The 12037-nt window shown below is 35.8% G+C and overlaps 1 protein-coding gene across 3 annotated transcripts in view; it reads left to right on the top strand.

The window, feature by feature from the left end:
• ATG5 (autophagy related 5) overlaps nt 1-12037 on the top strand; it is a 111391-nt gene that overhangs the window by 25748 nt on the left and 73606 nt on the right. The gene's annotated exons all lie outside the window — the stretch shown is intronic.

Genomic DNA, 12037 nt, shown 5'->3' with positions numbered 1-12037 from the left:
GAATGCACATGCAAATCACTTGTGTGTCTTGTTAAAGTAAGATTTTGAATCTGATTCCCTAAGTTTGGGTCTAGGAAGAAGTTCTGCATTTTTAACAAGTTCACAGGTAATGCAGTGCTGTTGGACCCCCAGACCGCATGTTGAATAATAAAGAGTTTAGAGAATAATGCACGTTTAAAAGTTCGTAATATTGTGTGCAGAACCAAAAGGTTGTAAGGAGGAGTCAGAAAATTAATGTTTTTGTAGGAATTTTTACATTACTTTTTGAATTCTGAGAGAGAAATATTATGTAATTCTAAAGTGTTAACTGCTTTAAAACATAAAAAGCTGGATGGATGTTCACTTTTATTTCTTTCTGTATTTATCAAAACAGCGAAAATTGTATTTTCCTCAGGCTTTTCTAAGCTTCAAGGACATTTTTGATTCCTAAACTTGATTAGCCTACTGAAAAAATTATTTCTCTTTCCTCAATTTTTTACTTTGAAAAATTCAAACCTATATTAGAGAAGCTGAGAGTTATTCAATGAATAACCACATACTTTTCACTTGGATTTGCCAATCGTTAACATTTTGCTACCTTTGCTTTATTTCTCTGTGTTTTTCTTCTCATATTTTCATTATTTCTATAGACATGTTGCTTGCAAAGCTGCATTATAATCAAAAGGTTGTTTACAGTGTGTGGAATTTTTAGAAGGGGAAGTTTAGTAGTGTGATTAAAAATTTGGTAACATCAGGTGAAACTATCAGGAGCTCTTTAGAATGTTCAGTTCTGCATATCCAAACTAAAATTTAGTAGAATAAACAACGTTAATAATAACTTGGTGTTTTTCTCTCTTTCTTTCCTGGTAACATGGTGCTAAATTGTATTTTGGTATCGATAAGAGGAGATATTTTAATTTTGAATTTTCACAGTGATTTTTAAGGGTAAGAGCTCACATTTGCTAGGCAAAATGGGTCAGCATTAAGGCAACTGGTTCTATGCAGAACATTGTTGAATGATTGTGACCAGATGAAGTTAGTTAGGGTTTTGGACCGAGGAGCTCTGTCTTACTTACAGTGCTTGGGAAGGCACTCCCACTGGTCCTGACTGGTACTTGTTCTTTAAGTATATGTGTATGATTGGTCATACCCCTTTTCGGATGGACAGTTCTTTCTTGTTAGGCCAAGAGCCACTCTCTCTCTCTGAGGTAATTTACCATATCCCGGCTTCTTTCACTGTATGTTGATAGGTCTGAGGTAGCTTTCCTTGAGTACACTTCAGAGTCTCTCCCATGTTTCTGATACCTGTACTTCCTAGCTCTAATATTGGTGGCTGATAGTATGTATCAATAGTGTATGATATTAGTTATTACTGCTGTGTGGCAGATCACCCAAATGTAGCAGCTTAAAACAACAGACATCTATTATCACAGTTTTCTGTGAGTCAGGCTCACCTGGATCTTCTGCTTAGGGTCTCACAAGACTGCAGTCAGGGTGTTGGCTCCATTCTTGCCTGGAGACTGGAGACTCTGCTTCCAAGCTCACTCCGGTTGCTGGCAGAATTCATTTCCTTGTGATTATAGGACTGAGGGCCATACCTTCTTGTTGACTGTCCCCTAGAGGCCGCACTTAGCTGCTTGTTCAGTTCCTCGCCAAGTGGACTTTCCCAACATGTCAGCCTACTTGACGGTATCAACAAAATGAACCTCTAGAGCTAGTCTCTTAACAAGACTGCAGTTTTATATAATGTGACCTAATCACAGGAATAATATCACATAACCATTGCCTCATTCTTTTGGTTAAATGCAAATCGCAGGTCCTGCCCACACTCCAGGGGAAGGGAATAAAGAAAGATGTAAGCACCAGGAGGTAGAGATCATGGAGGGTCACACATACTTAAAACTTTACGAAATATGTTTTTTTTAATCATTAATTTATTCATCAAATATTTGTTGAGGTTAATATCTGCTTTCAGCCATGACGGAGTAACTGGATTGTTTTCTCCAGCCAGAAACAGCTATAAAAGTAGACAAAATGAAGTAGAGCGTTTCAGGCACTGGACATTAGAGGGAAAGAGAGAGAACAAACAAGATGAACCCCGCATTCAGCCCATCTGAGCTTCGGGACAGTTTTCTGACTGTCATAGGGAGTTGAACTCAAGCAGAGCAAGAAAGTTCTACTGAGCCGAGGATGGAGCTATTGGAGTTCTGGGCTGCTGAAGCAGCTGGAACTTGCCGGCAGGGTATCAGAGAAGAGGGAACATATATGTAAGTGTGAGAGTACTTGGCTAGGACGGGGCTACACAGACATAGGTGATATATCCCTCCAGGCCTGGTAGAAAGTGTATATTAGGGGGTTAAGAGTGGGACAGGTTTCATGATGCCTGGAGAGTTTGGATCCCAGCCCTTCTACAGTGGAGAGAGACTTAGTTAACATATGGTGCACTTATCTGAAACACCATAAAGGCCACGCTATAGGAGTAAGGATTATACTTTGAGCAGGGTTAGCAAATTGTGGCCTGTGTGCCAAATCCAGCCCACTGGCTGTTTTTGTATGGCCTATGATCTAAAGATGATTTTTATATTTTTAGTGGCTGAAAAACAGTCAGTAGAAGAATGATATTTTGTGATACATGAAAATTATGTGGAATATAAATTCTAGTGACCATAAATAAAGTTGTATTGAAATTCAACCATCCATGCTCAATTCATTTCCATACTGCTTTTGGACTACAGCAGAGGTGAGCACTTGTTATAGACATTGTATGGTCCACAAGTCTAATACATTTATCGTGTAGCCCTTTACAGAAAAAGTTTGCCAACTCCTATTATAGAGTAAGGATTTCTCAGATCTGCCCTAAGATAGCCTAAAATTAAGCCTTTTTAGGATTATGGAGAGGCACTAGGCAGAACAAAACTTGGCAACAAAGATAGCATAATCTAGATTCCTTATACCATATTCACAATGTCCAGCATATAATCAGCTATTACTAGAAATGCAAATAAGCAGGAAAACTTGAACCGTATCAAGGGGAAGAAATGCTGCTGATAGAAACTGACCCTGAGATAACCCACATTTGGAATTAGCAAAAAATGAATTAAAGCAACTATTAAAAACTCAGTGACTTAAAATAAGATCACAAAATTGTAAAACAGAAAATAACAATATCTGAAATGCAAAATTCACTGGACGGGCTTAACAGTGAATTGGAAATGGCACAAGAAAGGTTCTGTGAACTTGAAGTCAGATCCATAGCAATCATCCAATGTGAAGAACTAAGAGAAGAAAATGGAGGTGGCTTATGTGGGGCAGACAGAGTCCCAGTGACCTCTAGAATAATATCAAGCAGTCTAACATACATGTAATTGGAGTCCTAGGAGGAGAGGAAAAGAGAATGGGCCAGAAAAATATTTTAAGAAATAATGGCTAGACTCACATGTCTTGGTGTCAAAGCTACAGTAACCAAAACTGTGGTACTGGCATAAGGATAGACATATAGATTAATGGAGTAGAAGTGATAGTCCAGATATAAACACACATTTATGGGCAGTTTATTTTCTGTATGGGTGCCAAGACAATTCACCAAGGGGAAGAATAGTTTTTCAACAGATGGTGCTGGGATAACTGGATAGCCACATGCAAAAGAATGAAATTAACCCCTATGAAAAATAAGTAGGAATGGATCAAAGACCTAATGTAAGAGCTGAAGTTATAAAACTCTTAGGAAAAAAAAAAAAGGTAAGTTTTGTGACCTTGGAGAAGGCAGTGATTTCTTAGGTATAACACTTAAAGTACAAGGAACCAAAGAAACAATAGATAAATTGAGCTTCATCAAAATGAAAAACTTTCATCCTTCAAAGGAAGTAAAAAGACAGCCCACAGAATTGGAGAAAATATATGCAGAATATATATCTAAAAAAGATCGAGTATCCAGATACACACACACACACACACACACAAAACTTATAATTCAGTAAAAAAAAGGTAAATAATCCAATTAAAAATGGGCAAAGAATTTGAATAGACATTTCTCCAGAGACAATATAAAATGGCCAACAGGCACATGAAAAGATGCTAAGCATAGTAGTTAGTCATATGCAAAGAAAGACCCCAATAAATTATTCCTTCACACCCACTAAGACAGCTATAATCAAAAAGTTGGACAATAACAGGTAAAGAGAGTGGACTAATTGGTACTATCATATGTTGCATGTTACTACGGGGATTATAAAATGATGCAGCTGCTTTGGAGAACAATCTGACAATTCCTCAACTGATTAAACATAGACTTGCTATATGACCGACTAATTACACTATAGTTACATACCCAAGGGAATTGTAAACTTATGTCCAGCCAGAAACTTGTACATGATATTCATAGCAGCATTAGTCATAACAGCCAAAAAGTAGAAGCAAGCCAAATACTCATAATGAATAAACAAAATGTATATCCATACAACAGAACATAATTTGACCATGAAAAGGAATGAAGTGCTGATGGTGCAGCAGTATAGATAACCTTGAAACATCATGCTGAGTGAAAGAAAACAGACAGAAAATCTGCGTATTATATGACACATATGAAATGTCCAGAATATGCAAATCTACAGAAACAGAAAGTATATTCATGATTTTCAGGGGCTGGAGGCAGGGCAGAATGGGGAATGACTGCTTATAGATACGAAGTTTCTTTCTGGAGTAATGAAAATATGGAAGTAGGTAACAGTGATGGTTGCATAACCCTATGAATATACTAAGAACCACTGAATTGTACTCTTTAAAATGGAGAATTTTAAGTGATTGTTTATGAATTATATCTCAATTTTAAAGTAATGGTTACTAATTTCCCAAAGTTGGGAGAAAGGAAATCAGTCTGTGTGTCAAAGAAGCTCAGCAAATTCCCAAGCAAGTAAATATATAGAAAACTATACCCAGGAACATCATACTTAAACTGCTGAAAACCAGTTATAAATAGAAAATGCTGAAAGCAGCCACCAAAAAAAAAGACACATGACATAGAACAGTAAGGTGAATGATGGCTGGCTTCTCATCCAACAGTGGAGATCAAAAGACAATGGAATGACACCTTAAAGGACTGAAAGAAGCTACCAGCAGAAATGAAAGAGCACTGGCAATGGTAAATAAATGGTAAACATAAAAGATTACGTCTTTTCACTTCTTTAAAAGAGAAATGATTGTTTAAAGCAAGAAGAATATAATTTTAAGGAAGGTTTTATAACGTCTGTATAAGTAAAATATATGACCACAGTTGTCTAAAGCAGGGGTGTCCAAACTGCGGCCCGCGGGCCAACTGCGACCCACAATCCATTTTTTATTGGCCTGCAGCAAATTCCAAAAATATATTTAGTTTACTTAAATAAACCAGGTGAGGCAATATGTACTTCACCTCGAGTGAGTGGTTCGGCTGTTGTGTATTTTAGCGCATATGGCCCTTGGTAAAAAACGTTGAAAAATGTTTGGACACCCCTGGTCTAAAGGATGGGGCCACTGAATCCTCAGTTAGCTATGGGTCAAAGAAGAAATCAGAAGGGAAATTTAAAAATATTTCAAACTAAATGATAATGGAAACACAACATACTAAAGTTGGTGGGATTTACCTAATGCAGTGCTTAGAGGGAATTTAAAACTTTCTCTTTCCAAAATAGGAAAACAATTTACTGATAATCAGGAATGAAAAATGGGATATTACTAAAGATCCTACAGCCATTTAAAGGGTAGTAGGAAATATTATGAATAACTTTATGCCTTCAAATTTGACAAATAAATTCAATGAAAATACAGTTTACCAAAACTGACAAAAGAAGTAGCAGATAGGAATAGCTCCTTAATATTGGATTTGTAATTAAAAACAACTTTCTCACAAAGTAAAATTTCTTGCCTAATTTCATTGGTGAATTCTAATATTTAAGGAATAAATAATATCAATGTTTACAAATTGACAGAAGGGAGGGGAATATTTCCCAATTTGTTTTATAAGCCAGAATAACTCTTATACCAAAATCTCTTAAAGATATTAAAAGAAAAAAAAATTGCAGACCAATATCTCTCATGAGCACAGATGCAAACACTCTATAGGAAATACTATAGAAAATACTAGCAAATTGAATCTAGCAATATATAAAAAGGACAACACACCATGACTGTTGAGACTGTCCCAGGAATACAAGGGTGGTTTGACTGACTTTTCAAATATCAATGAATCAGTGTAAGTCAGCATATTAACAGAAAATAGAAAAAGCATATGATCAGATAAATAGATGCAGAAACAGCTTTTGACAAAATTCAGTACTTGTCATTGAAACTCTTAGCAAGCTTTTGAATAGAAGGGAGTTTCCTCAGTTTGACAGAGAGTACATATGAAAAGCCTACAACTAAAAATCATGCTAAATGGTGGTTTATTGAATGTTTCACTCTAAGATCAGGAGGAAGGCAAGGATGTCTGCTCCCACCATTTGTACAGGCAGTTTTGGTCTACTGCAAAACACGTATTCCTAAAAAGGACTATGCTGGTAAAAATCACAGGGCTTAACGGGGAAAGTGTTTTAGGGGCATAAAATCCAAAAACTTCATTAGTGACAAATGAAAAAGATAGGAACCTAATAAAAGCACAGTTTTACACATGTTAAATGGTTGACCTAAAATCTTTATGTAATTTTACTAACAATTGTCACCCCAATAAATAAAAAAAATTTTAAAAAAATGGTTTAGAAAAATATAAATACTACAAAAATGGCTTTTTATGTTGAACAAGACGAGAAATTTGCTTGTAGAAATGAGCATCAGTTTTAGAAATGGTTTGCAGCTTTTCAGTTTTTGTGAAGTAGTGGAAGGAAGGTTATCTGAAATCAGACGCAATTGTAACATCAGATATGGATAGCTCATAAGGAGAATTGAGGTAGCAGGTCCATTTCTGAGGTGTGTGTGTTGCGTATTCCTATGGGGCTCGGTTTAGCTGGGTGCAGTTTTCTGTGTTTACCTAGCATTTCTTGTGGACAATATTTACAAAAGTAAACATGAAACTTACATTCCTCGAATTGTTTCCTAATATTTCTTTCACTTTGGAACAGATCCAAAAGATTTGAACACATAATTCATATACAATATGTTCTGATATACTTGTATACAGAGGGTGCCAAAAAATATATACACATTTTAAGAAAGTAAAAAAACTATTAAAATTGTAATAATACATACTGATAACAAAAGATAAACACAAGTTACGTATATACATTTTTTTGGCACCCCTAGTATAGTAATACGTATGTTCTGACCTTCTCACATTTCTGCGTGAGGTCAGATTGCATTTTAGGAAGATCACCATGCCTCCAAATGTGAAAAATGAATTAAAGAGGATAAAACTTTGGGCATGGGACCCAGTTACAAGGTTTTCAGCAATGTCGTAGTTGTTTAGTTTGCAGTAGTTGTTTAGTTTGTAGTAGGAAAGGCACTGGGAATGTTTAAAGTGAATGGATTTAGATCTACTTAGAATGTAGTCTCAATAGAACTTGAGTGGATGTGTGAGTGGGGAGGAGGAGTCGTCAAGGGGGGAAATCATTTGTTTACTTTTGGATTTGTTGAGTTTCATACAGACACTGACTAGTAGATATGTCTACCTGATTAATAGATACATGGGTTCTAGGGTCATGAGAATGATCTTGGCTGGAGACGGCATTGAGACTCTTTAGTTCATACACGGTATGGAAGCTTCTTCAAGGTGAGTATATGGAATGAAAAAAGCGAAGAGGTCTTAGGTCAGAAACTTGAAAAATACCAACATTTAAGGAATGGCCTAGAAATAGGCTTTTGCAAATGAAAGAGGGAAAAAATAAAGAAAAGGAGAAGTGTGGTAACACAGATTTGAGGATGACTGCTTCATAGTCAAAGATGTTAGATGTTTGGTGAGGGCTTAAAACAGTTAAGGACTGAGAGGTATCCTTTACCATGAAAAGAGCAGTTTCAGTGGAGTGGTAAGGGTAGCAGACAGATTGCTTGAGTGATAAGTTAAGAGTGAAATGCCTGCTGGGTGAGTTGAAAGATTGGCCCAGTGAAGTTGAGGGAAAGGTTTTGTTTTTTTGCTTTGGGGGGGGGGGTAGTTTTATTTTTAAGGACAGCTAATGGGAAATGGTAATTACAGAGAAAATGGTTAAAGGGAATATTACAGGAAGTGGGGGGATAATTAAATGAGCTGGGTTTCAAAGGTCCAAAAAATGGGATCTAGTAAACAGGATGGAATATACCCCTTAGATTGTACCAGGAAAGGAGATAATTGGTTGCAGGTAAGTTTGTAGATTGGATCTTGGTAAAATTAGAAAATTTTTAAACAATCAAGAAAGTTTAACAAATTTTAGTGTTGATTTTAGCATTCATTCAACTAACTTCTATTAGCATCTCTTTCGTAGTATGTTATTCTTTTCTCATCCTGAAAATAAGAAAAATCCTCTCCCTTTCCATTTCCACATGCACACGCACCAACGTGATTTTGGAAATAACATTTTAGATTTTATAAAAGTAAGCCTTTAAGCTATCACCTCATATTTTCCCTGTCAGAATGCTGAGTCTACTCTTTGAGGTGATTCAACAGTAAAATAAAATCACATTGCTATGTATATTCGTTTGCTTGATTGCATAACAAAATACCACAGAATAGGTGGCTCAAATAACAAATTTGTTTTCTCATGGTTCAGGAGGCTAGAAAGTACAAGATCAAGTCAAGGGCCAGCAGAGTTTGGTTTCTGGTGAAGACTCTATTCCTGGTGTCCATGTGGTTGCCTTCTCACTGCGTCCTCACAGGGCCTTTCCTCCTGGTGTGGGGGGAGAGAAACACTGGTCTCTTTGTTGTCTTTTCCTATAAGGACACTAATCCTATTGGATCAGGGCCCCACCCTTATGACCTCATTTAACCTTAATTGCTTCCTTAGAGGCCTCATCTCCAAACACAGCCACACTTTAGGGCTTCAACAGGGGAATATTGGGGGACACAAACAGTTCATAACACTATTATTAGCAACTTTTGTATTTTTAATGCAATGTTAGATCCTTTATTGATCATATGGAAAAAAATTTTTTTTCTTGCTCCATTGTCTTAATAGAGCTTGCAGTATTATTAATAGATTGAAAGGCTTTTTTCCTTCCCCACTTACCTCTTAGGCAGTTTCAGTTTAGTGTTATTTGGTTATCTCTAATATGTCTGGACATATTCCAGACTGTCTGGATTAATATTTTAATTAAAGGGCACAGGTGATAATATCTAAGTGAATGAAACCTTTTAGATCAGTTCTATAAAATTAGGTTTAGTTTATTAGGCATTCTGACATGGAAGATTACTGAAAGCAAGTAAAGCTGGTGTCAAACTCTCCTTTCTTTGCAAGAATTTGCTTGTAATGTAAAGATACACACTTATACACAGTGGCTAATATATATATATATATATATATATATATATATATGAAGAAATTAGAAATGTAATGAACCAAGGGTCCGCTTAATTTTATTGTGAAGCTATAGGGAAAAAAAAAAAGAAAGATTTTCCCTCCATACTCCAACCTAACCATGGAATAGAGCATTTCATGAGTAGGAGCTGAGGGGACTTTGAGACATCTGTCACTTTATTCATTGCCACACTTAATTCAACCGCTGTGGCTGCCTAAACAGATACCTCCTTTTTCTCATGTTCTCCCTGAGTTCGCTTCAAGAAAGAGTTCACCTCCTTCCTGGATAGAGGTAGAGCATTCTCTGCTGAAGAGTAGGCATGCAAACCTCTGCACTCTCTTGTAAACCTCTCTCGTTTGCTAGAAAGACTAGTCATTTGTAGTTCTCTCACTTCAGCTGTCAACATAGGTGTCAATATAGCATTAAGTTTAGAAACCTGTAAAGCAATGGATGTCTGGAAAAAGCAAAACTTGGGTACCTTCTCTGATTACAGGAGCCATTGAGGGGGCTTAGTAGCCTACTCTGAAGCAACACTAAAAAACGGTGCGATTTCCCCCCCTGACTTCTCAAAGCACTGTTTTGAGAGACCGTAACTCCTTTTTTCCTTAATCAGCTTGTATGCAATTTTAACAAGTTCTCACAGTACTTAAATAGGTCATAAATTTAAACTACATGAAAATAATATTTTCTCTGGAATATGAACTTTCATATTTTCTGCCACCCATTCATAACCAAAGTGGATAATTAGCAGTATAGAGAACTACAATAGCTGAAAAGGCCATTTTACATTTATACATCAAGAATAACAAAGTCAAATTTTTCTTAAATAAATATCACAATACTAATTCATTGACATAGAATATAATTGATATGATACACATTTAATTCTTCATTTTGGTCAGGGAGCCAGGACAAATCCCCTTAAATCTAGCTAAATCAAAGCAAATACAGCTGACTGTAAAGTTGTTTAAGGCCAGGACGCTCTTTTTGCTACCCATGTCCTCTCCCATCTTTTTCTTTGGTCTTTCTCTCATATTCCGCTTTTGCTTTTTCATTTTTATGAAACTTTACATTTTCTCATATTCTTTGCCTTTGTGTTCCTGTAAACATATGTAAACATGCACCTGAGTTTTTTATGGACCTCTAGTGCAAGAACACCATGAATCTGAAATCCCTTTGTACCTAGGGTAAAAATTTGATTGTCTCAGCCGTTTCCTTCTGCTCTTGGGCAACTGTGACCAGGGGTAGTTTATATAATGGCTCACCTTTTACTCTGCGGAAACTGAGATCACACTCTAGAGAACACAGAAGGTATAACTGTTCATTTGCATTTATTTAAAGAATTTAGGAAATCGCTATAGGTAGTCAAGTGCCTTTTCTCTTGGTAGAAGGGCATCTACTGTCAGTTTTTTACTCATTCAGGAGCTTTTCATAACTTGAATAATTGAATGTTGTCTATTAATACAGCAACATGAATAGGTCATGACTAAATGGTGTTTTCTGCCATTATTATTTTACTCTTTTTATTAAGGGACTTATAGAACAATGTATTTTTCTGTAAAATAATGTTGTGATATAATCATTAGGTAGTAGGTGTTATGGAGGAAGTGGTATTGCATAGTGTTTAAGAGCTGGGACTCGGACACAGACTGATCCCAGCTCTACCACTTGCAAGCTGTATATCTATCCACTCCCTGAGCTTTAATATTTTAAATCTGTTAAATAGCAAGAAGAATAATGTTCATCTCAAGAGTTGTTATACAGATTAAATTATAATCGTATAAAAAGTTTGGCACAATGTTTGTCACTAAGTATTCAATTAGTGTTAGCTATAGCTTCTTTTCAGTGAAAAGTGCATTAGTCATCTCACTTATATAACTGCTTATCTGACCAGTGATCATTGCCTCAACTGCCAAAAAGATGCACTGAAGGTATAGGATATAAATTGAGCTATTTGACCTGAAAAGCTATATTTTAACAGCTTTATTAAGCTCCAGATGACCTATAGCAAACTATACATATTAAAAGTGTACACTTTGATAAGTTAATACCACAATTTATGTATTCAGTTACTTTTTGACATTTAGGTTTCCTGTTTTTTGGCCATTAACAAATAAAGCTGCTGTGAACATTTATGTGCAAGTCTTTGTGTGGATGTATGCTTTTTTTCTCTTGAGTAAATACTTAGTTGTGGAGTAACTGGATCATCGTAGGTGTATGTTTACATTTTTAAAGAAACTACCAAACTATTTTCCAAAGTAGTTGTACCATTTTACATTCCAACCAACAGTGTATGAGAGCTCCATTCCATGTTCTTGCCAACGCTCGGTATGGTCAATCAGAAAGCTATTCTTAAAATTATTCCTTTCATATCTTTTTTTATGTTGTTATAAACATACTATGTAAGGATTATTTGGAAAAAGTGTAAGATATTTCAGATAACTAAAGATTTTTAAGTTAATTTTAAAAGTATTTGGAGTTGTACTGAAATCTCTTTATTGGGAAGGTAAGAGATTGTTTGCTAAAAGTACTGGGGGAGATACAGTTCTTTAAGAAGTTAATTTTATAATGTGTGTACCTGTTTTATATGTATTTTTTTTTCCTTTGA

Source organism: Rhinolophus ferrumequinum, chromosome 3, assembly GCF_004115265.2.
Source record: "Rhinolophus ferrumequinum isolate MPI-CBG mRhiFer1 chromosome 3, mRhiFer1_v1.p, whole genome shotgun sequence".
NCBI lineage: Eukaryota > Metazoa > Chordata > Mammalia > Chiroptera > Rhinolophidae > Rhinolophus > Rhinolophus ferrumequinum.
Note: the sequence above shows the minus strand (reverse complement) of the source record. Positions and strands in the feature narration are given on the sequence as shown.